Source organism: Halichoerus grypus, chromosome 6 (assembly GCF_964656455.1).
Source record: "Halichoerus grypus chromosome 6, mHalGry1.hap1.1, whole genome shotgun sequence".
NCBI classification, from domain to species: Eukaryota; Metazoa; Chordata; class Mammalia; order Carnivora; family Phocidae; genus Halichoerus; species Halichoerus grypus.
In genome coordinates, this window is record NC_135717.1 from 79,224,562 (window position 1) to 79,247,539 (window position 22,978).

The 22,978-nt window shown below is 41.3% G+C and overlaps 1 protein-coding gene, 1 non-coding gene and 1 pseudogene across 2 annotated transcripts in view; 1 reads left to right on the forward strand and 2 right to left on the reverse strand.

Moving 5' to 3' along the window:
• Nucleotides 1-22,978, reverse strand: part of LOC118535837 (uncharacterized) — a 117,094-nt gene that overhangs the window by 83,853 nt on the left and 10,263 nt on the right. The gene's annotated exons all lie outside the window — the stretch shown is intronic.
• Nucleotides 2,202-20,418, forward strand: LOC118535819 (large ribosomal subunit protein uL11 pseudogene; annotated as a pseudogene).
• On the reverse strand, nucleotides 16,215-16,347 carry LOC118535848 (small nucleolar RNA SNORA70). The gene has a single exon (XR_004917376.1). It is a non-coding gene; the product is annotated as a small nucleolar RNA SNORA70 (small nucleolar RNA).

Sequence of the window (22,978 nt, forward strand, 5' to 3'; positions counted from 1 at the left end):
TGCTACTCTTACACAGCCACTGTCCTACTTCATTTCTCATGTTCAGACACACCTCCTCTCTGGGTCTGACCCTGCTCCAGTCCCTGTTTCTATCCTTCTCACCGATACCAGACAACAGCACTATGAGGAAGCAGTTAAGATGACACAGAGGAAGTGTCTCCTGGGAATATGATCCAATTGTTGAGAAATAATCACATCTTAGCAACCAAACCTAGAATGCTTACCCTGGAACTAACCCACCAGCTCCTATTCTAAAGAACCTAAGGTGGAATAGAGCTTCCCCTCCCCCAAATATGACTCCTGGAGAGAAATGGCTTTATTATAATTTCTTCTTTAAAATACCTGCTGCATAGTAGCTATTCAATAAATGTGCTGAGAAAATAAATGAGTGAATGAATTATATTTTTTAAACTTGTTATGTTGAATCAAAGGTGTGCACAGGGTTTATATATAAGCATATTTACCATGGCATTATTTATCTATAAATAAAAATTCAAAATTCTCTTGACACTCAACAAGACACAGATACATTACAGTTCATATATATGTGCAGTCATTAAAATTAATTTTGTAAAATAATATTTAATGACATGACAAAATATTCATATACATTAAGTTAAAAAAACAAGTTACAAAAAGTGTGTATAATATTGTTTTATATATATCCAACTATATATTATATATATACATATAACCAGAATATACATATGTTTCTATATACACACACACATACAAATGCACAGAAAAAACTGGAAGAATATACATCAAAGTGGTAACATATCCCGATGGTAGATTTATAAGGAATTTTTATTTTCTCCTAAGGACTTCTCTATAAGTTCCATGCAGTTTAAAATAAACATATGTTACTTTTGTCATCCAAAAAATGTTATAATAAGTATGTTCTTTTAAAAGTGTAAACTGATGATTTAGAAAATGGTTTATTAAAAGCAAGGAGGTTTATAGAAAAAAGCCTAATTCAAGTGACATCAGCAAATTTTTTTTAGCATTGTCTATATGATGGGTGTTGTGAGGGTATTCGAGATAAATCTAACATGATTGCTGACCTCAAAGAACTTAGAGTGAGGGGTGCCTGGGTGGGTCAGTCGTTAAGCATCTGCCTTAGGCTCAGGTCATGATCCCAGGGTCCTGGGATCCAGCCCCGCATCGGGCTCCCTGCTCCACGGAAAGCCTGCTTCTCCCTCTCCCACTTCCCCTGCTTGTGTTTCCTCTCTCGCTGTGTCTCTCTCTGTCAGATAAATAAATAAAATCTTAAAAAAAAAAAAAAAAAGAACTTTGAGAGTAAAGAACATATGACAGTTATAATATAGGGCAATATATACAATATTATAGGCATGAACAATGTTCTAAAAAAATAGAGATGAGAGCATTTAATTAACTCTGTAAGAGTTAGAGAAGGTTTCAGAGAGAATGGGCTGGTGAGTGTGGTTTTTCAGGATGAAAAGGGGTAGAGGGGATGATGTGGAGGGAGAAGGAACCTCTCAAACAAAGAAACAGGGTATACAAAAAGCACTTAGGCATGAGACAGGGCATGAGATATGTCAAGGGACGTACACATAGAACCAGTCAAATGTCTTCAAATGATGGAAGTGTCACGTAGCTATTAAAATTGATATCTTTAAGTGCATTTGTGAGTTCAATATTTGGTGGAAGCGTACAAAATGCAACTGAGGAAGAAAGGCCTTGTTGCCATGCTGTGGCAACAGGGAGTGTTTGAAAGGCTTACATATCAGAGGATCTGTGATTTAGAGAAATCACTCTGTGATGTGGAAGGTGGACTTGAGGAGGACAAGACTGCAGGCAGGAGTGAGAAATAACAGTCACCTGACCTGAGGTAGTAGCACTGGAGATGTAGAGACAAGGACAGATTACAAAGATACTTTGGAGGTTAAAATAGGCAGAACTTGGCAACTGATTAGAAGAGGTGAGAGAAGAGGCCAAGGAAAAGCAGGCATGTGGGATCACTCCCAGGTTCAGACTTGAATAAGGTAAATGAAAGAAGCATTTGATGTTGAAAATATAGAAAGAGGAACCCATGTGAGAGGACAGGGGATAATGGGAAATTTTAGGAACATGAGGGGTTTGAGATTTCTTTAGATATCCAAGTGGATAAGACTTGGAAGCATTAGGATATACTAGAGTTTAAGGAGAACTGAAGATATAGATTTTGTAGCTTAGAGGTAATGGTCAAAGCCATTCTTTTGCCTCAGGAGAGAATAAACAAGTGCAAAGGGCCAAGAATCCTGAAGAAGATCAACATTAACAAAGTGAGCAGAAGGTAAGAATACAGAGGAGGAGGCTGAGTGAAAATAATTAAGTGGAAGAGTATGCTATAGAGATAGCCCAGTGATTAAGAGTTTGGTCTTTGGACAATTATCATACGATCTCACAGATACGCAGAATTTAAGAAACAAGGCAGAGGATCATAGAAGAAGAGAGGAAAAAAAATGAAACAAGACAAAACCAGAGAGGGAGACAAACCATAAGAGACCTTTTTAAAAATTTTTTATTGTTATGTTAATCACCATACCTTACATTATTAGTTTTTGATGTAGTGTTCCATGATTCATTGTTTGTGCATAACACCCAGTGCTCCATGCAGAATGTGCCCTCTTTAATACCCATCACCAGGCTAACCCATCCTCCCACCCCCCTCCCCTCTAGAACCCTCAGTTTGTTTTTCAGACTCCATCGTCTCTCATGGTTCGTCTCCCCCTCCGATTTCTCCCCCTTCATTCTTCCCCTCCTGCTATCTTCTTCTTCTTCTTTTTTTTCTTAACCTATATTGCATTATTTGTTTCAGAGGTACAGGTCTGTGATTCAACAGTCTTGTACAATTCACACCGCTCACCATAGCACATACCCTCCCCAATGTCTATCACCCAGCCACCCCATCTGTTCCACCCCCCACCACTCCAGCAACCCTCAGTTTGTTTCCTGAGATTAAAAATTCCTCATAACAGTGAGGTCATATGATACATGTCTTTCTCTGATTGACTTATTTAGCTCAGCATAACACCCTCCAGTTCCATCCACGTCATTGCAAATGGCAAGATCTCATTCCTTTTGATGGCTGCATAATATTCCATTGTATATATATACCACACCTTCTTCATCCATTCATCTGTCGATGGACATCTTGGCTCTTTCCACAGTTTGGCTATTGTGGACATTGCTGCTATAAACATTGGGGTGCATGTACCCCTTCGGATCCCTACATTTGTATCTTTGGGGTAAATACCCAGTAGTGCAATTGCTGGATCATATGGTACCTCTATTTTCAACTTTTTGAGGAACCTCCATACTGTTTTCCAGAGTGGTTGCACCAGCTTGCATTCCCACCAACAGTGTAGGAGGGTTCCCCTTTCTCCGCATCCCCATCAACATCTATCGTTTCCTGACTTGTTAATTTTAGCCATTCTGACTGGTGTGAGGTGGTATCTCATTGAGGTTTTGATTTGGATTTCCCTGATGCCGAGTGATGTTGAGCACTTTTTCATGTGTCTGTTGGCCATTTGGATGTCTTCTTTGGAAAAATGTCTGTTCATGTCTTCTGCCCATTTCTTGATTGGATTATTTGTTCTTTGGGGGTTGAGTTTGATAAGTTCTTGATAGATTTTGGATACTAGCCCTTTATCTGGTATGTCATTTGCAAATATCTTCTCCCATTCTGTCGGTTGTCTTCTGGTTTTGTTGGCTGTTTCTTTTGCTGTGCAAAAGCTTTTTATCTTGATGAAGTCTCAAGAGTTCATTTTTGCTTGCTTCCCTTGCCTTTGGTGATGTTTCTAGGAAGAAGCTGCTGCGGCTGAGGTCGAAGAGGTTGCTGCCTGTGTTGTCCTTTAGGATTTTGATGGACTCCTGTCTCACATTTAGGTCTTTCAACCATTTGGAGTCTATTTTTGTGTGTGGTGTAAGGAAATGGTTTAGTTTCATTCTTCTGCACGTGGCTGTCCAATTTTCCCAACACCATTTGTTGAAGAGACTGTCTTTTTTCCATTGGACATTCTTTCCTGCTTTGTCGAAGATTAGCTGACCATAGAGTTGAGGGTCCATTTCTGGGCTCTCTATTCTGTGCCACTGATCAATGTGTCTGTTTTTATGCCAGTACCATACTGTCTTGATGATGACAGCTTTGTAATAGAGCTTGAAGTCCGGAACTGTGATGCCACCAGCTTTGCTTTTCTTTTTCAACATTCCCCTGGCTATTCGGGGTCTTTTCTGGTTCCATACAAATTTTACGATTATTTGTTCCATTTCTTTGAAAAAAGTGGATGGTATTTTGATGGGGATTGCATTGAATGTGTAGATTGCTCTAGGTAGCATTGACATCTTCACAATATTTGTTCTTCCAATCCATGAGCAAGGAACGTTTTTCCATTTCTTTGTGTCTACCTCAATTTCTTTCATGAGTATTTTATAGTTTTCTGAGTACAGATCCTTTGCCTCTTTGGTTAGATTTATTCCTAGTTATCTTATGGTTTTGGGTGCAATTGTAAATGGGATCGACTCCTTAATTTCTCTTTCTTCTGTCTTGTTGTTGGTGTATAGGAATGCCACTGATTTCTGTGCATTGATTTTATATCCTGCCACTTTACTGAATTCCTGTATGAGTTCTAGCAGTTTTGGGGTGGAGTCTTTTGGGTTTTCCACATAAAGTATCATATCATCTGCAAAGAGTGAGAGTTTGACTTCTTCTTTGCCAATTTGGATGCCTTTGATTTCTTTTTGTTGTCTGATTGCTGTGGCTAGGACTTCTAATACTATGTTGAATAGCAGTGGTGATAGTGGACATCCCTGCCGCGTTCCTGACCTTAGGGGGAAAGCTCTCAGTTTTTCTCCGTTGAGAATGATATTCGCTGTAGGTTTTTCATAGATGGCTTTTATGATATTGAGGTATGTACCCTCTATCCCTATACTCTGAAGAGTTTTGATCAAGAAAGGATGCTGTACTTTGTCAAATGCTTTTTCTGCATCTATTGAGAGAATGATATGGTTCTTGTTCTTTCTTTTGTTAATGTATTGTATCACATTGATTGATTTGCGGGTGTTGAACCAACCTTGCAGCCCAGGGATAAATCCCACTTGGTCGTGGTGAATTATCCTTTTAATGTACTGTTGGATACTATTGGCTAGTATTTTGGTGAGAATTTTTGCATCCATGTTCATCAAGGATATTGGTCTGTAATTCTCCTTTTTGATGGGGTCTTTGTCTGGTTTGGGGATCAAGGTAATGGCCTCATAAAACGAGTTTGGAAGTTTTCCTTCCATTTCTATTTTTTGGAACAGTTTCAGAAGAATAGGTATTAATTCTTCTTTAAATGTTTGGTAGAATTCCCCTGGGAAGCCATCTGGCCCTGGGCTTTTGTTTCTTGGGAGATTTTTGATGACTGCTTCAATTTCCTTAGTGGTTATAGGTCTGTTCAGGTGTTCTGTTTCTTCCTGGTTCAGTTTTGGTAGTTGATACATCTCTAGGAATGCATCCATTTCTTCCAGGTTATCTAATTTGCTGGCATATAGTTGCTCATAATATGTTCTTATAATTCTTTGTATTTCTTTGGTGTTGGTTGTGATCTCTCCTCTTTCATTCATGATTTTATTGATTTGGGTCCTTTCTCTTTTCTTTTTGATAAGTCTGGCCAGTGGTTTATCAATCTTGTTAATTCTTTCAAAGAACCAGCTCCTAGTTTCATTGATCTGTTCTACTGTTCTTTTGGTTTCTATTTCATTGATTTCTGCTCTGATGTTTATTATTTTCTTCTCCTGCTGGGTTTAGGCTTTATTTGCTGTTCTTTCTCCAGCTCCTTTAGGTGTAGGGTTAGGTTGTGTATTTGAGACCTTTCTTGTTTCTTGAGAAAGGCTTGTATTGCTATATACTTTCCTCTTAGGACTGCCTTTGCTGCATCCCAAAGATTTTGAACAGTTGTGTTTTCATTTTCATTGGTTCCCATGAATTTTTTTAATTCTTCTTTAATTTCCTGGTTGACCCATTCATTCTTTAGTAGGATGCTCTTTAGCCTCCATGTATTTGAGTTCTTTGCGACTTTCCTCTTGTGATTGAGTTCTAGTTTCAAAGCATTGTGGTCTGAAAACATGCAGGGAATAATCCCAGTCTTTTGGTACTGGTTGAGACCTGATTTGTGACCTAGGATGTGATCTATTCTGGAGAATGTTCCATGGGCACCAGAGAAGAATGTGTATTCCGTTGCTTTGGGATGGAATGTTCTGAATATGTCTGTGAAGTCCATTTGGTCCAGTGTGTCATTTAAAGTCTTTATTTCCTTGTTGATCTTTTGCTTAGATGATCTGTCCATTTCAGTGAGGGGAGTGTTAAAGTCCCCCACTATTATTGTATTGTTGTCAATGTGTTTCTTTGCTTTTGTTATTAATTGGCTTATATAATTGGCTGCTCCCATGTTAGGGGCATAGATATTTACAATTGTTAGATCTTCTTGTTGGATAGACCCTTTAAGTAGGATATAGCGTCCTTCCTCATCTCTTATTACAGTCTTTGGTTTAAAATCTAATTTGTCTGATATAAGGATTGCCATCCCAGCTTTCTTTTGGTGTCCATTAGCATGGTAAATGGTTTTTCCATTCCCTCACTTTCAATCTGGAGGTGTCTTTGGGTCTAAAACGAGTCTCTTGCAGACAGCATATCGATGGGTCTTGTTTTTTTATCCAATCGGATACCCTGTGTCTTTTGATTGGGGCATTTAGCCCATTTACATTCAGGGTAACTATTGAAAGATATGAATTTAGTGCCATTGTACTGCCTGTAAGATGACTGTTACTGTGTATTGTCTTTGTTCCTTTCCAGTGTATGTTACTTTTAGGCTCTCTCTTTGCTTAGAGGACCCCTTTCAATATTTCTTGTAGGGCTGGTTTCGTGTTTGCAAATTCCTTTAAGTTTTTGTTTGTCCTGGAAGCTTTTTATCTCTCCTTCTATTTTCAATGACAGCCTAGCTGGATATAGTATTCTTGGCTGCATATTTTTCTCATTTAGTGCTCTGAATATATCATGCCAGTCCTTTCTGGCCTGCCAGGTCTCTGTGGATAGGTCTGTTGCCAATCTAATGTTTCTACCATTGTAGGTTACATATCTCTTCTCCCGAGCTGCTTTCAGTATTTTCTCTTTGTCTCTGAGACTTGTAAGTTTTACTATTAGATGTCAGGGTGTTGACCTATTTTTATTGATTTTGAGAGGGGTTCTCTGTGCCTCCTGGATTTTGATGGCTGTTTCCTTCCCCAAATTAGGGAAGTTCTCTGCTATAATTTGCTCCAATATACCTTCTGCCCCCCCCTTTCTTCTTCTTCTGGGATCCCAATTATTCTAATGTTGTTTCGTCTTATGGTATCGCTTATCTCTCGAATTCTGCCCTCGTGATCCAGTAGTTGTTTACCTCTCTTTTTCTCAGCTTCTTTATTTTCCATCATTTGGTCTTCTATATCACTGATTCTCTCTTCTGCCTCATTTATCCTAGCAGTTAGCACCCCCATTTTTGACTGCACCTCATTAATAGCCTTTTTGATTTTGACTTGATTAGATTTTAGTTCTTTTATTTCTCCAGAAAGGGTTTCTCTAATAACTTCCATGCTTTTTTCAAGCCCAGCTAGTATCTTTAAAATCATGATTCTGAACTCTAGGTCTGACATCATACTAATGTCCGTATTGAGTAGGTCCCTGGCAGTTGGTACTACCTCTTGTTCTTTTTGTTGAGGTGATTTTTTCCATCTTGTCATTTTGTCCAGAGGAGAAGAGATGAATGAGAGAACAAAATGCTAACAGGGTAACAACATCCCCAGAAAATATACTCTAAACAAATCAGAAAAGACCTGAAGCCAGGGGAAAAGAAAGGGAAAGAAAGAGAAAAGAAAAAGAAAAAAAAAGAAAAAGATAAAAACAAACAAAAACAGAACAAAACACAAAAAAACAGAATATGATCAAATATGATCAGGCTGGTGCATAGATCAGTGCCACACACTAGATTTTGGGTGTACTTTGGTCTGTTAGAAGAAAGTGCCTCCCAAAATTTTAAGGAAAGAAAAACTTATATATGTACAAAAATAAGGGTTGATATGATGAAGGGATGGAATATGACTGTAAAGATGAAAATTATAAAAAATTTTATAAAAGGAATTGATAATATAAGAAGTTGTTTGAAAAAAGAAAGAAGAGGATTTAAAAAAAAAGGGGGGGAGAGAATGTGATCAGGCAGGAGACTAGAACAAAGCCATACACTAGAGATTTAGGGTATATTTTGATCTGTTAAAAGAAACTTTATCTCAAAATTTTAAAGAGAGAACAACTTATATATATATGCCAATAATAAGGGTAACTACTATGAAGGGATAGAATGAGTCTAAAAATGAAAAATAAATTTTTTTTTAAAAAAGGGATTGATAAGATGTTGGTTGAAAAAGGGAAAAAGAAAAATTAAAAAAAAAAGACAATTAAAAAAAATTAACTTTGAAAGAGTAAAGAATCATGGTAAAAAAAGCCATGGATTCTATGTGCATTATTCCCCTAGCGCTGGAGTTCTGCCATTCTCATTGATCGGTAAACTTGGTCTTGGCTGGCTGTTCTTGCTGATCTTCTGGGGGAAGGGCCTATTGCCGTGGTTACCAAATGTCTTTGCCGGAGGCGGAATTGCCCAGCCCTTGCGGGTCCGGGCTAAGTAATCTGCTCGGGTTTGCTCTCGGGAGCTTTTGTTCCCTGCAAGCTTTCCGTACAGCTTTGGAGGCCAAAAGTGAAAATGGCGGCTTCCCAAGCTCCGCCCTGGAGGAGCCGAAAACTCGGGGCCCCACTCCTCAGTGCGCCCCCAGAGAAAAGCAGTCAATCACTCCCGTCTCCCTGGTCTCTGGCCGCACTCCGTGCTCAGCTGGCCTGTGACCGAGCGTTTTTGTCTCTGGCACCTGACCCCATGTGGAGTCTCCAAACCCAGCAGATCCCTGCAGTGCGCTCCCGTGCTGCTCCTCCCAGGGGAGGAAGGGGAGTCTCCCCAGATCTGCCGCTTGTTGGGTCCCTGCTGGAGGAGCAGTGGCCCGACTGTGCTGCGGAACACGGTTTATGGCAACCCCGAGCTGAGAGCCCGCACCTGGGCTCTGTCTCTGCAGCCGGCTTCCCTGCTCCGATACCTGGGAGCTCTGCCACACTCAGGCACCCCTGGTCTTTCTGTGACCCCGAGGGTACTGAGACCACACTGTCCCACGAGGGTTCCACCCCCCGCTTAGCCACTGGAGCGACGTCCCTCAGCGGAGCAGACTTCTAAAAGTTCCGATTTTGTGCTCCACGGCTCTATCACTTGCCAGAAGCGGCCGACGGAGGCCCCCTCCCCCGCCATCTATCCTCCCGAATATCGCCTCGGATTCACTTCTCCGCACGTCCTACCTTCCAGAAAGTGGTCGCTTTTCTGTTCAGAGAGTTGTTGCTATTCTTTTCTTCGATCTCCTGTTGAGCTTGCAGGTGTTCAGAATGGTTTGATCCCCATCCAGCTGAATTCCTGGGACCAGACGAAATCCAGATCTCCTACTCCTCCGCCATCTTGCTCCGCCCACCATAAGAGACTCTTAATCTTAGGAAACAAATTGAGGGTTGCTGGAGAGGAGGGGGTGGGGGGTTGGGATGGCTGGGTGATGGACATTGGGGAGGGTACATAGTGAGCGCTGGGTGTTGTGTAAGACTGATGAATCACAGACCTATACCCCTGAAACAAATAATACCTTACATGTTAATTAAAGAAAAGAAAGTATGTACCAGGAATATAAAAATATTAGCACTCTACCTCTGGAATAAATACTGATGATATATATATATAAAAAAAAAGAGTTTGGTCTTTGGGCACCTGGCTGGTTCAGTTGGTAGAGCTTATGACTCTTGATCTCAGGGTTGTGAGTTTGAGTCCTATGTTGGGCGTAGAGATTACTTTAAAAAAAAAAAAAAGAACTTGGTTTTTGGAGTCACATCATCTATAAATAGAGTGCTAGTTTCCTTATTTGTAAAACTGGATAAAGATAATATGTACCCATTCATGAAAAAAAATCCTCAACAAACTAGGAATAGGAAGTTACTTCCTCAATATGATAAAAAGTATCTGTGAAAGCCTACAGCTAGCATATTTAATAGTGAAAGACCAAGAGCTTTCCCCCTAAGATTGGGAACAAGACAAGGATGTACATGATCAGCAATTCTATTCAACAATGTACTGAATATTCTAGCCAGAGTATCAGGCAACAAAGGTATAAGAGGCATCCAGATTGGAAAGGAAGAAATAAAACTATCTTATCCACAAATTACATGATCTTGTATACAGAAAATCTGAAGAAATCCACTAAAAAAAAAAGCTAGAATTAATAAAGGAGTTCAGCAAATTCACAAAATCAATATATAAAAATCAGCTGTACTTCTATACACTAGCAATGAACAACATAAAAATGAAATTAAGAAAATTATCCCATTCACAATAAGATCAAAAAGAATAAAATACTTAGGAATAAACTGAACAAAAGGGGTTTAAGACTTGTACAATGAAAACTATAAAACATTGCTGAAAGAAACTAAAGAAGACTTAAACAAATAGAAAGACAACCCACATTCATGGATCAGAAGACTAAACATAATTAAGATGGAGAGGCTCCCCTAATTGGTCTACAGATTCAACACAATCCCTACAAAAATCCCTTCTGCCTTTTTTGTGGAAATTGGTAAGCTAATTGTAAAATTCATATGGAAATGCAAAGAATCCCAAAACAATTCTAAAAAAGAAAGGTTGGAGGACTTACACTTCCTGATTTCAAACTACTACAAAGATAATCAAGACAGTGTAGTACTGTCATTAAGACAGACATACAGGTTGATGGAATATAATTGAAAGTCCAGAAATAAACCCTTACTTTTATAGTCAATTGATTTTTTTCAAAGGTACCAAGAAGGGGCGCCTGGGTCACTAGTCTTTTTTTTTTTTTTTAATTTTTTTTTTTTAAAGACTTTTTATTTATTTATTTGACAGAGAGACACAGCAAGAGAGGGAACACAAGCAGGGGGAGTGGGAGAGGGAGAAGCAGGCCTTCCGCAGAGCGGGGAGCCCAACGCGGGGCTCGATCCCAGGACCCTGGGATCACGACCCGAGCTGAAGGCAGACGCTTAACAACTGAGCCACCCAGGCGCCCCAATAAATAAAATCTTTAAAAAAAAAAAAAAGGTACCAAGAAAATTCAATGGGAAAGAAATCGTCTTTTCAACAAATGATGCTGGGGCAATTGGATAACCTGAAGGGAAAAAAAAATTAATTTGGGCCCCTACCTCACACTATACACAAAAATTAGCTCAAATGGATTACAGGCCTACATGTTAGAACAAAAACTTAGGGGAAAACATAAGAGTAAATTTTTGTAGTCTAATGTTGGGCAAAAAGCAAAAGCACAAGGAAAAAATAAAATGACAAATTAAAAACTTTGGCACTTCGAAAGACACAGTCAAGAAAGTGAAAAGACAACCCACAGAACTGGAGAACATATTTACAAGTCATATAGATATATGCGACTTATATCCTGAAGAACTCTTAAAATTCAGTAATAAGCACCAATAACTCAATTTAAAAATGGGCAAAGTATCCGAACACACATTTCTCCAAAGAAGACATATTAATGACCAATAAGCACATTAATAACTACTCAACATCATTAGGCACTAGAAAATGCAAATCAAAACCACAATGAGATACTACTTCATACTCACTAGAATAACTATAGTCAATAAGACAAATAACAAGTGTTGGTGAGAATGTGGAGAAATAGAAGTCCTCATACATTGCTGGTGGAAATGTAAAATGGCACAACCACTTTTTTGGAAAATAATATGACAGTTTCTTAAAATGTTAAATATAGAATTATCATAAACCAAGAAATTTTACTTTGAGTATCTCCCCAGGGAAAATGAAAACATATGTCTTCACAAAGACTTGTGCATAAATGTTCATAGAAGCACTATCCACAAGAGCCAAGAGGTGAAAATAATTCAAATGCCCATCAACTGATGAATTGATAAACAAAGTGTGGTATTTCTATGCAATGGAATAATATTCAACAATAAAAAGGAAGTACTGAGACATGCTGTCTTATGCTCCATGAAAGAAGTAAAACATAAAGGAATACACACTGCATGATTCCATTTATAACATATGTCCAGGATAGGCAGATACATAGAGACAGAAAGTAGATTGGTGGTTGTCTAGGGCTGGGAGTAAGAATGAGGAGGGACTCTAGTAAGCATGAAGTTCTTTTGGGGTGATAGAAATGTTCTAAAATTAGATTTTGGTGATGGTTGCAAAATTCTGTAAATATGCTAAAAATCATTGAATCGTACACTTAAAATTGGTGAATTTTATGGTATTTAAATTATACTTTGGTAAAGCTGTTAATTTTTTTAAGTATTCTTTTTAGATTTTATTTATTTGAGAGAGAGAGAGAGAGAAAGAGAGAGAGAGAGAGAGCATGAGTGGGGGGAGGGGCAGAGGGAGAAGGAGAAGCAAACTCCTCGCTGAGCAGACCAATGTGGAGCTCCATCCTAGGACCCCGGGATCATGACCTGAGCTGACGTCAGATGCTTAACTGACTGAGCCACCCAGGCGCCTCAATTTTTAAAAATAGTTTAAAAAGAAATATGTCTATCACTAGCACCAAGACTGTGGTCTCCAAATACCATTTCCCACTAAAAGAAACTAGGACTTCTTGGAGAAATTGTTGATTCCAGGTCTGGGAACAAAAGTGTGTAAGATGAGCCTGGAACATACTGCCACCCTGAAGAGCAAGGAATCTATCAAAGATTATTAGGATAATGTCAACAAGTCTCAAGAGCCAATTTAAAGAACCCCTTCTGGCCAAAGATGAGACATTTTAAACACTAATGAAGATAATAATTACAATATATTGAAATATATCAAATATATTGAAATATATCAAAAGGTAATAATTATAATATATTGAAATCTATCGAACATATCAAATATATTAATTTACATGCCTGAGTTCATAATGATTCTTAAAGGGGAAAAAAGTGGTCACCTTTGAAGGGTATTAAAAAAAAACACATTATTTTGAAAAATGGTAAATAAATAGAACAAATCAAGCAATTATTCAGGCTTTTCTATATAAATTGTACCACTGGGTAACAAAAACAGTTTATAAGTGGCAGTATCTCTTTATAGAAGTATGCCAGCTAATAAAAGAAGCAGCAATGATATAATAATACCACCATTTTTCAATTCATAATTAATTAATGGGTGCTAACATCACTAAAAAAAAAAAAGAGAACCAGAAATGACATAGCTCCTCCTGATGGAAGAACCTAGCATAATCTCTGTTGCCCACCCCCATCTCTAATCTGAATCTGATCAAGCCTCCAGAACAAACTACTACTTTACAGTATATACAAAGAACAGAGGAACATGTTAAACAATTCATGAGGCTATAGTTAGCAAAATACAAAATATGGGAAAACAGACTTGTTCCTTCAATAAGTAAATCTCAAGGGAGAAAAAAAGAGATGAAAGGGGATATCAAAGTTCAAAAAAGCTAAGAAACAAATCAAACAATCATAAAGTAGGACTTTATTTGGATCCTGGTCCAAACAAACACACTGTAAAAAAAATATGAAATAATTGTAAATTTGGAGATAGCAGAATATTTGATGATATTAAAGAATAATTGTGTGGGTGGTTGGTGTGATAATGGTATTGTGTTTATGTTTTTTTAAAGAGATCTTTTCTTTTACAGATATATATTGAATATTTATGAATGAAATTATATGTCTGGGATTTGCTTCAAAATAATAAGGGAGAGGGAGAAATGGGTGGAAGTATATGTGAAACAAGATTGGCTATGAGTTAATAAATAGTGCATTTGGTGATGGGTATAGGAAGGCTCATTACACTATTTTCTTGACTTCTGCATATGATTAAAATTTTCCACCATAGAAAGTTTTTCTAAAAATCTACTTCATGACTTCGTAGAGAGTAATAAATAATTATATAGAGTGCTTGTAACCATGGTTGACAGATAACCTTCAAACATTGTTTTTAACTTTTATATTCCATTTCAATTAATCACACCTAAAAGCATGTTATTTAGACCAAGAGCCATGGCCCACATGACTTTGTCTACCTGGTAGTAACTCATTAGTGCATTTGGTGATGGGTACAGGAAAGTTCATTACGCTATTTTCTTGACTTCTACATATGATTAAAATTTTCCACAATAGAAACTAAGCTCCCCCAGGCACTCTCTATTACATCCCATTTCCCATTCTTCATAGCACTTCCTACTATCTGAAATTATCTTATTTATTGTATCTTTCCTCCCACAAAAAGGTAAGTTCCATGAGATTGGGAAACTTGCTCATCTTGCTCATTACTGTATTTCTGACCTGGATTAGGTCCCCAGGACCTGCTTATTAAATAAAATGAACAAATGAATGAGTTGCCGTATTTGCTCTGTGCTTCCTCCCCCAAACTATCCCTCTGCCTCTTCCCCTTCCAACTTCTCCCCAAGGCCTTCGGAAAAGTCTCTGCACTACAAAAACTTCCCTCTATCCTCTTCATTGAATGTCCTTTTCATCTCATTTCCTTGGTGGAAACCCAACAACATGATTTCTCCTGTCTACTCTCCAGTGGAGCCTGCTTGTTTTCTCCTGTGCTGCACAGGAGAAACTCAGGGTCAGACACTGCACTGCCTTGTTTAAACATTCTCTCCCCATCCCCAGCCCCATTGCCACCCACTCCTGCATTGGGCAAGCCTCTACTCATCCAGTTGAGCCTCAGTGTCATTGCTCCAGGAAATCTCCCTTGGTCCTCTGGCCCATACTGCTGCTGTCCAGGTTATACATCCCACCCACCGAATGTTCTCACCTATGAAAGCATTTTTCACACTGTATTGCAACTATCAGCTTATCTGTCTCATCCTTCATCCCCATTCCCGCTAGGCCATAAGCTCTGTGGGGGAAGGAACTTATCCCGGTGCCTGCACATAATGGGCTGTCCATAAACATGTATTAAGTGAAAGAAGTCAGAAGCTCTTCCAACAGTGAGAGAGACTAAACACGGTGAGACCCAACAGGAAGTCTCTGTCACAGAACCAGTGAGAAGTGGTAAGAGTCTAGACTGGGGGAGTATGGCAGGAACAAAATGCAGAGCTGGACATGATGCCCCGTATTTGGCAACGACACATACTCTTTCTTGCCAGATCGCTCTTCCTCCCTTCTGTTCACCTATCAGCTGCCACCAGCACTCACCCCTACCACTGAAGCCAGAAACCTGGGAGACCTCTGCCCTCATCCCACTCCATCTAATCAGAGACCAAACCTCATGCCCAGCCCTCCTTCCCACCCCCACTGCTTCCATCTTTGTTCAGACCACCATCACCTCACACCCTACCTGTTTTAAGTAAATCTTAAGGTCTGCCCTTTCTACATCCCTATGGTATCTCTCCACACAGCTAGAACGAACTTCTTTAAAGTGCAGATCTGAGTGTGTTATTCGCCTAATTAAACCCCTATGATGGCTTCTCATTTCCTCATGGCTCTAGTCTTCAGCATGGCAGCCAAGGATCGCACTCCATGATGCATCAACTTCCCGAGGCTCTTGGCCTGCCCCCTCCCTAGCAACTTTTGCCCATAGTGAGTGTCATGCTCACCCTGGTTTCCCTGCCTGGGATGTCTTTCCTGTCTGTGTACACTGCAAAAAAAACCCATCATCTTTTTTTTTTTTTTTGTCTTGTTTTGTTTTGACAGGAAATAGGATTTATTGGTGGGCATGAATAGGGAGGGCACAGTGCCGAGGTTCTCACGAGTGCAGAGCCTGCCATTTGTCCAAGGGACCACAATTAGGGATGTATTTGACCCACAGCCATCTGGGATGAGCCGCTATTCAGCTACCATGTCTTCAAATTCCTCTGCATTAAACTTAGTAAAGCCCTACTTCTTGGAAATGTGGATCTTCTGGTGGCCAGGGAACTTGACCTTGGCCCTTCATAGGGCCTCAATCACAATGCTCCTTGTTCTGCAGCTTGGTATGGATGGACACGATGACTTGGCCAATATGGACCCTGACTACTGTGCCCTGGGGTTTTCCAAAGGCACCCTGCATACCTGTCTGGAGCCTAGATTAGAGATAACATGAGGTCAGACATCAATGTCCACTGGAAAGGGCTGTCTCCAAGGTCCCTTAGGGCAATCTTTAGGGCAACAGGCTGCATACACTACCAAGGAGGTTCCTGTTTGCAGCCATTGCACACTGGGCCCCCATGGGGAAAGAGCAGAGTCAGTTTAATTGGCTGCAGACCCATCATCTTTCAAGACCCAGTTCAAGCATCTCCTCAGAATTCTGAGGTGCTTTTTCTTTTTCTTTTTTTTAAGATTTTATTTATTTATTTGACAGAGAGAGAGATAGTGAGAGCAGGAACAAAAGCAGGGGGAGTGGGAGAGGGCGAAGCAGACTCTCTGCTGAGCAGGGAGGCGGATGCGGGGCTCTATCCCAGGACCCTGGGATCATGACCTGAGCCGAACACAGATGCCTAACAACTGAGCCACCCAGGCGCCCCTCTGAGGTGCTTTTTAATGCCCCTATTGTCCCCACCCCTCCTTGAGACACAGCAGTCCCCCAAGGAGCCTTCTGCCTTAGCACCTCACCCCGTTTGGCACTGTATGCATTTCCATGGCTGTCTCACTCATTTAAACCATGGGCTCCTCCAGAGCACGGACCATATCTTAGTCAGCTTTGCATCCCCAGTGCCCAGCACAGAGCCTGGCATGTAGTGGGCACTCAGTAACCACTGGCTGGAATCCTAGGAAGCGCCGAGGTTACACCTGGGTGGTGCGGGTGGGGGTGGGGGGGGATGATCTGCTGCCCTCTCCTGGCAATGTGAGGCATTGTCCTAACCACAGACACCACCCCACCTTGCCAAAAAAAAAAAATTTTTTTTTGGAGGAAGGGGAAGCTGCAAAAGGGGAGGATGGAGACTGGATTGGATTGAGGGCTTGGTGAAACACCTTTATCAGCTCCCACACAGTTCCCATGTCCATGCAAGCTAGGATGCAGAAGCCAAGTCAGTGCTACCAAAGGAGGGCATATCCTTAGAGTGGGTCTGTCCCCCCACACTAAGTATAAACTCTCCAAATTATACCGTATTTGTTTCCCACTCTGTCCTGTTGTCCTTGTTGTTGTTACTACTCCTGCTGCTTTCATTCATTTTAGTAGGTGATCATTAATTTTTTCCTCTGATGTTATAAAATGTGCTTTTTTCTTGTGCATGGGAAGACTGAATTTAACCACTAGTTTCTCTTGATTTTAACTCAGCTTCCCACTGGTAGGAGGTGGTCTCTAGTGTTCTGGGTGTCTCAGCTTTCTGCCAAAATCCAACCACGAATTAGGATCCCCCACCCCTCACTCCTTCCACAGCTTCAACAAGCCATGTGACATCATGGCAGGGGAGGGTGGCTCTCGGCAAGGAGAATCATTACCTCTCTCCTCTTGGGGCTGCAGTCTTATTGTCTGTATTTTGACATGTGGGAAATTGCCTAACACCTAACATGAGAAATGGACTTGGGGAAGGAGCTTGGGGCTGGAGATGGAGGTTTGTGAGTGACATGCACCAGACAGGTAAAGACTCAGAGCAGCTAAGATCGCCCACCTGCAGAGAAACATCACCTATTACTCATCTTGGAGTCCTTAATGTTTATCATACAAGATACTCACTAAACTTCTACTGTCTGTAAAATATTGAAAGGAGAGTACACACACACATACACACACACACACAAGGAAAAAAGGGACTAGGGACCAGAAGCCCAATTTTTGACAGTGTAAAATACTAGTGCTGGCTGATAGGTTTGCCCTAAATTTAGGAATTGATACCACTAGAAAGGAAATGCCTTTTTCAATAAACAAATGTTCTCTTCTGGGCTCCCAAAGAAGTCCTCCTCACCTCTTATTTAGTTCCAATCCAGTCATCCTACCCCTGAAGAGTTTACTGAACAACTTTTGGAATGGCATCATAAACACTGTCTTCGTGTAGACCAGCACCTGTCCCCAAGTGGTTTACAATATATTTGGTGAGATGTGGCACAAATGAAGAAAGGTTGCTCCCTGTCCTCAAGAAGCATGCCATCTCGGGGCGCCTGGGTGGCTCAGTTGTTAAGCGTCTGCCTTCGGCTCAGGTCATGGTCTCAGGGTCCTGGGATCGAGCCCCACATCGGGCTCCCCACTCAGCGGGAAGCCTGCTTCTCTCTCTCCCACTCCCCCTGATTGTGTTCCCTCTCTCGCTGTGTCTCTATCAAATAAATAAATAAAATCTAAAAAAAAAAAAAAAAAAAAAAAAGAAGCATGCCATCTCACTGGAAGACAAGGCGTCCATCCGCACTTGCCTTTTCAGAATGATTAGAGGACCACATAATATAAATGAAATAGTACATAGACAATCACTGGGCACTGAAAATGTGCAGGGTAGAAAATAAGTATTATTTAGGTGGAGCTATCAGGGAAGGCTTCCTGGAGGAGGTTGCATTTGAACTGCCCTAGGCTAGGTAGAAGTAGAAAAGAGAATGGAAAATTCCTTGGCCAGGGGTCTGGAGGTATGCTGGGTTCCAGGGATGGAAGTCTTGGTCCCCAGGGCTGGGTAGATGCGGTGTGACGGCCACGCCACCAGAGCCAGAGAAGTAGAGAAGACAAAGGTGCATAGCTTTTGAGATCACAGCCAGTATGTTTTGGCTCCTTTGCAGAAGGCCGCCCTCCAAGAAACCCCATGGCCCTGCTGGTATATTGAAATGCTGCTGGGCTACAGTGAAGGGTGGGCCAGGCAGACAGCATTGCTTCTGAACGTCCTCAGTAAGGCCCGCGCCATTTCGGAAGAAGATTGACGCGGGGGGGGGGGGGGGGGGGAGGCGGGGAGGGGCATGCTGGGCAATCTGGAGAGCCAGAGGGTCCCAGACAGATGAGATGGCTGTGACCTCCCAGAGCCCCCATCCCTCATGAACAGGATCCGTTTGGTTCGCAGAACTCTGCAATGCTGTTTTAAAATAATAGTCACAAGCATGCCTGGTTCACCTTCCCCCCAGACGGAGTGAGAGAGACTGGGAAAGTCTTTTCTCCCCATTGCCTGTTTCATCCCAGTCCCGCTGCCCCTGCCCCATACTTCCAGCGAACCACTCAAACGCCCCAAGCTGAGTGGGTTCTCAAGGCCAAATTCCTCTGCTTGCACCACATAACCTCATGTCCCGCTCTCCAACACACTCTACTCCATCTGAGACCCGTCCGCTCTGCGCAGCAGATGCTCATGTCCACTTTGGGTCGGCTTTCTTGTACTGTTCTCACCTCCTGAACACCCTGCTTCCTCCACTCAGAACAATACGGTAGAACCAAAAACAAGACTGACTTACAAGCAGAGAAAAAAGGCTTAGAATCATTCCATAAACCCTGAGTGCTGGCACACCTCTATTCTAACAAATTACTGCAAACTTGGTGACTTAAAACAATACAGATCAATTTTTTTTTTTTTTAGAATCTTTTAAGATTTTATTTACTTATTTGAGAGAGAGCACGAGCAGGGGGAGGAGGGGCAGAAGCAGACTTCCTGCTGAGCAGGGAGCCCGGTGTGGGACTCGATCCCAGGACCCCGGGATCATGATCTGAGCCAAAGGCCGATGCTTAACCGACTGAGCCACCCAGGTGCCCTACAAATTGATTATCTTACAGTTAGAGGTTAACAGCCTAAAATCACTTTTGGCTTTTGGCTCGGGGAGGAAAAGGTGCAACTTTTTTCGGTCGTCCTGAATCCGGGTTCATCCGACACCAGCCACCTCCGCCACGCCGCCTAAGTTCAACCCTGACGAGGTCAAAGTCGTGGACCTGAGGTGCACCGGTGGCGAAGTCGGTGCCACGTCTGCCCTGGCCCTCAAGATCGGCCCCCTGGGTCTGTCTCCAAAAGAGTCTGGTGATGACTTCATCAAGGCAACCAGTGATTGGAAGGGTCTGAGGATGACGGTGAAACTGACCATTCAGAACAGACAGGCCCAGATTGAAGTGGTACCTTCTGCCTCTGCCCTGATGATCAAAGCCCTCAAGGAAACCGCCAAGGGACAGAAAGAAGCAGAAAAACATTAAGCACAGTGGAAATATCACTTTTGATGAGATTTTCAATATTGCCCGACAGATGCGACACCAATCTTTAGCCAGAGAACTCTCTGGAACCATTAAAGAAATCCTGGGGCCTGCCCAGTCTGTGGGCTGCAATGTTGATGGCCGCCACCCTCATGACGTCATAGATGACGTCAACGGTGGTGCGGTGGAATGCCCCGCTAGTTAACTACAAAGGAAAACGTTTCAATAAAGGATCATTTGACAACCAACAAAAAAAACAAAAACAAAACAAAAAAAACACAGCCTAAAATCAGTCTCACTGGGCTAAAATCAAGGTGTCAGCTGGGCTGCTTTCCTCCTGGAGGCTCCAGGGAGAATCTGTTTCCTCGTCTTTTCCAGTTTTTCGAGGCTGCTTGTATTCCTTGGCTTGCAGCCCCACAGCACGTCAACTTCTGCTTCCATCTCTACCTGTGATGCTGACACTCCTACTTCCATCTTATAAAGACCCTTGTGATTACATTGGACCCACCAGGATAATTTCCCCATCTCAAGATCCAAGGTAACATATTCATAGATTCTGGAGATTAGGACATAAACATCTTTAGAGGGCCATTATTCATCCAGCTTCCCACAGCGTGATACACACACACACACACTCCCACTCACAAATCAATAAGACAATCTGATTTTTTAAGATAGATAAAAGATCTGAACAGACACTTTACCAAAGAAGGTATACAAAATGACAAATAAGTACACAAAAGATGCTTAACATCATTATTCATCAAAAGAATGCAAATTAGGGCACCTGGGTGGCTCAGTTGGTTAAGCGACTGCCTTCGGCTCAGGTCATGATCCTGGAGTCCCTGGATCGAGTCCCGCATCGGGCTCCCTGCTCGGCAGGGAGCCTGCTCCTCCCTCTGACCCTCCCCCATCTCATGTGCTCTCTCTCTCTCTCATTCTCTCTGTCTCAAATAAATAAATAAAAAATCTTAAAAAAAAAAAAAAAAGAATGCAAATTAAAACCACAATGGTATTTTACTGCCTACCCACTAGAATGGCTAGAAGATTAGTCAGTGTGGCAGGGATGCAGAGCGAATGTAACTCTCCTACATTGCTGGTGGAAATACAAATTGGCATAGCCCCATTTAGAAAACAGGTGAGCAGTTCTTTATAGTCAAACATATATTTACCATCTAGCCTAGCAATCCTGCTCCTAGGTATATATACAAGAGGAATGAAAAAATATTTCCAAACAAAGAGTTGTACAAGAATGTCCTAGCAACTTCATTCCTAGTAGCCACAAACTGGAAACAACCTAAATGTCCCTCAACTGGTGAACAGATCAACTGTGGTATATCCATACAGTGGATACTATTCAGTAATTTTTTAAAGAAAGAACAAATTACTGATACACACAACATAGGTAAATATGAAAAGCATTATGCTAAGTGACAGAAGCCAGACATAAAAGATACCTACTGTATAATTCCTTTTTGTGAAATTCTTAAAAAGGCAAAACTATAGTCAGAGAAAACAGATTAGTGGATGCCAAGGGCCTAGGAGGAGGGCTGCTTGGGGTTACCTGTAGAGGGGCATAACTTTGGGGGATGATGGAAATATTCTATATCTTAATTGTCAGCCCAGCTGACACCTTCACTGTTGCATGGCGATATACATTTATCAAACTTATTAAACTATGTACTTAAAATTGGTGAATTCAAGCACATGTGAATTATACCTCAATAGAACCCAGGGGCGCCTGGGTGGCTCAGTCAGTTAAGCGTCTGCCTTTGGCTCAGGCCATGATCCCGGGGTCCTGGGATGGAGTCCCGCATGGGGCTCCCTGCTCAGCAGGGAGCCTGCTTCTCCCTCTCCCTCCGCCTCTCTCCCCTACTCGTGCTTTCTCTCTCTCTCTCTCCCCCCAATAAATAAATAAAATATTTTTAAAAATAGAACTGATTTTAAAAATCAATTGCATGGAAAAAAATTGTTGCATGAGAGAAGGAAAGACTGGAGAATAGGAATGGAGAAAACATCAGTGTTTTCAAGCGGCAGCTGAATGAACCAGGGAAAGGCACGCCATCAAGAAGGACATTATGTTGGGGTTAGAAGAACCCACTGACAAGGAAGAGTGGGTTTGTTACCTCAACTTTCAGAGAGGGAGAGTGACAGACATTAGAAACGCACTTCTTTGTTTCATGAATAAGAAACGGAAAAGAAATAGAAAGCTAAGAACTGAGCAGAGAAGCAAAGAAAAGAATGCAAGTGTCTTACAGACTGACAGAGTCCAGTAGCAGGTAAGACATCTATCTACAGGAACTCTTAAAGCATTACCCACAAGGAGAGATGAAGCTCCAGCCATTCTTTTAAACCTGTCAAACCCCTGCAATCTGAGAAGGGAATAGATGGACAGAAAGCAGATTAGCGGTTGCCAGGGGCTGGGGGCTGGGGAGCACTGAGAAATGATAGCTAACGGGTACGGGGTGCTTCATTGGGGGGATGAAAATGTTCTAAAATTGGTTGTGCTGATGGCTGCACATCTCTGTGAATATACTAAAAGCCACTGAATTTGCCCACTTTAAACGGTGAATAGTATGGTGTTTGAATTCTATCTCAATAGAGCTGTTCTATCTCAATAGAGCTGTTACCAAGAGAAATCAATTGCATGTTTGCAATGTGAATGTATTTAACACCCCTTACACCGTGCACCTAAAAATGGTTAAAATGGTAAATTTTGTTATGTATATTTTACAATAATTAAAATAAATAAAAACAAAAAATGATTGCATTCCATATACTGAAAACAAATGATTAGAAAGTAAACTTTTAAAAAC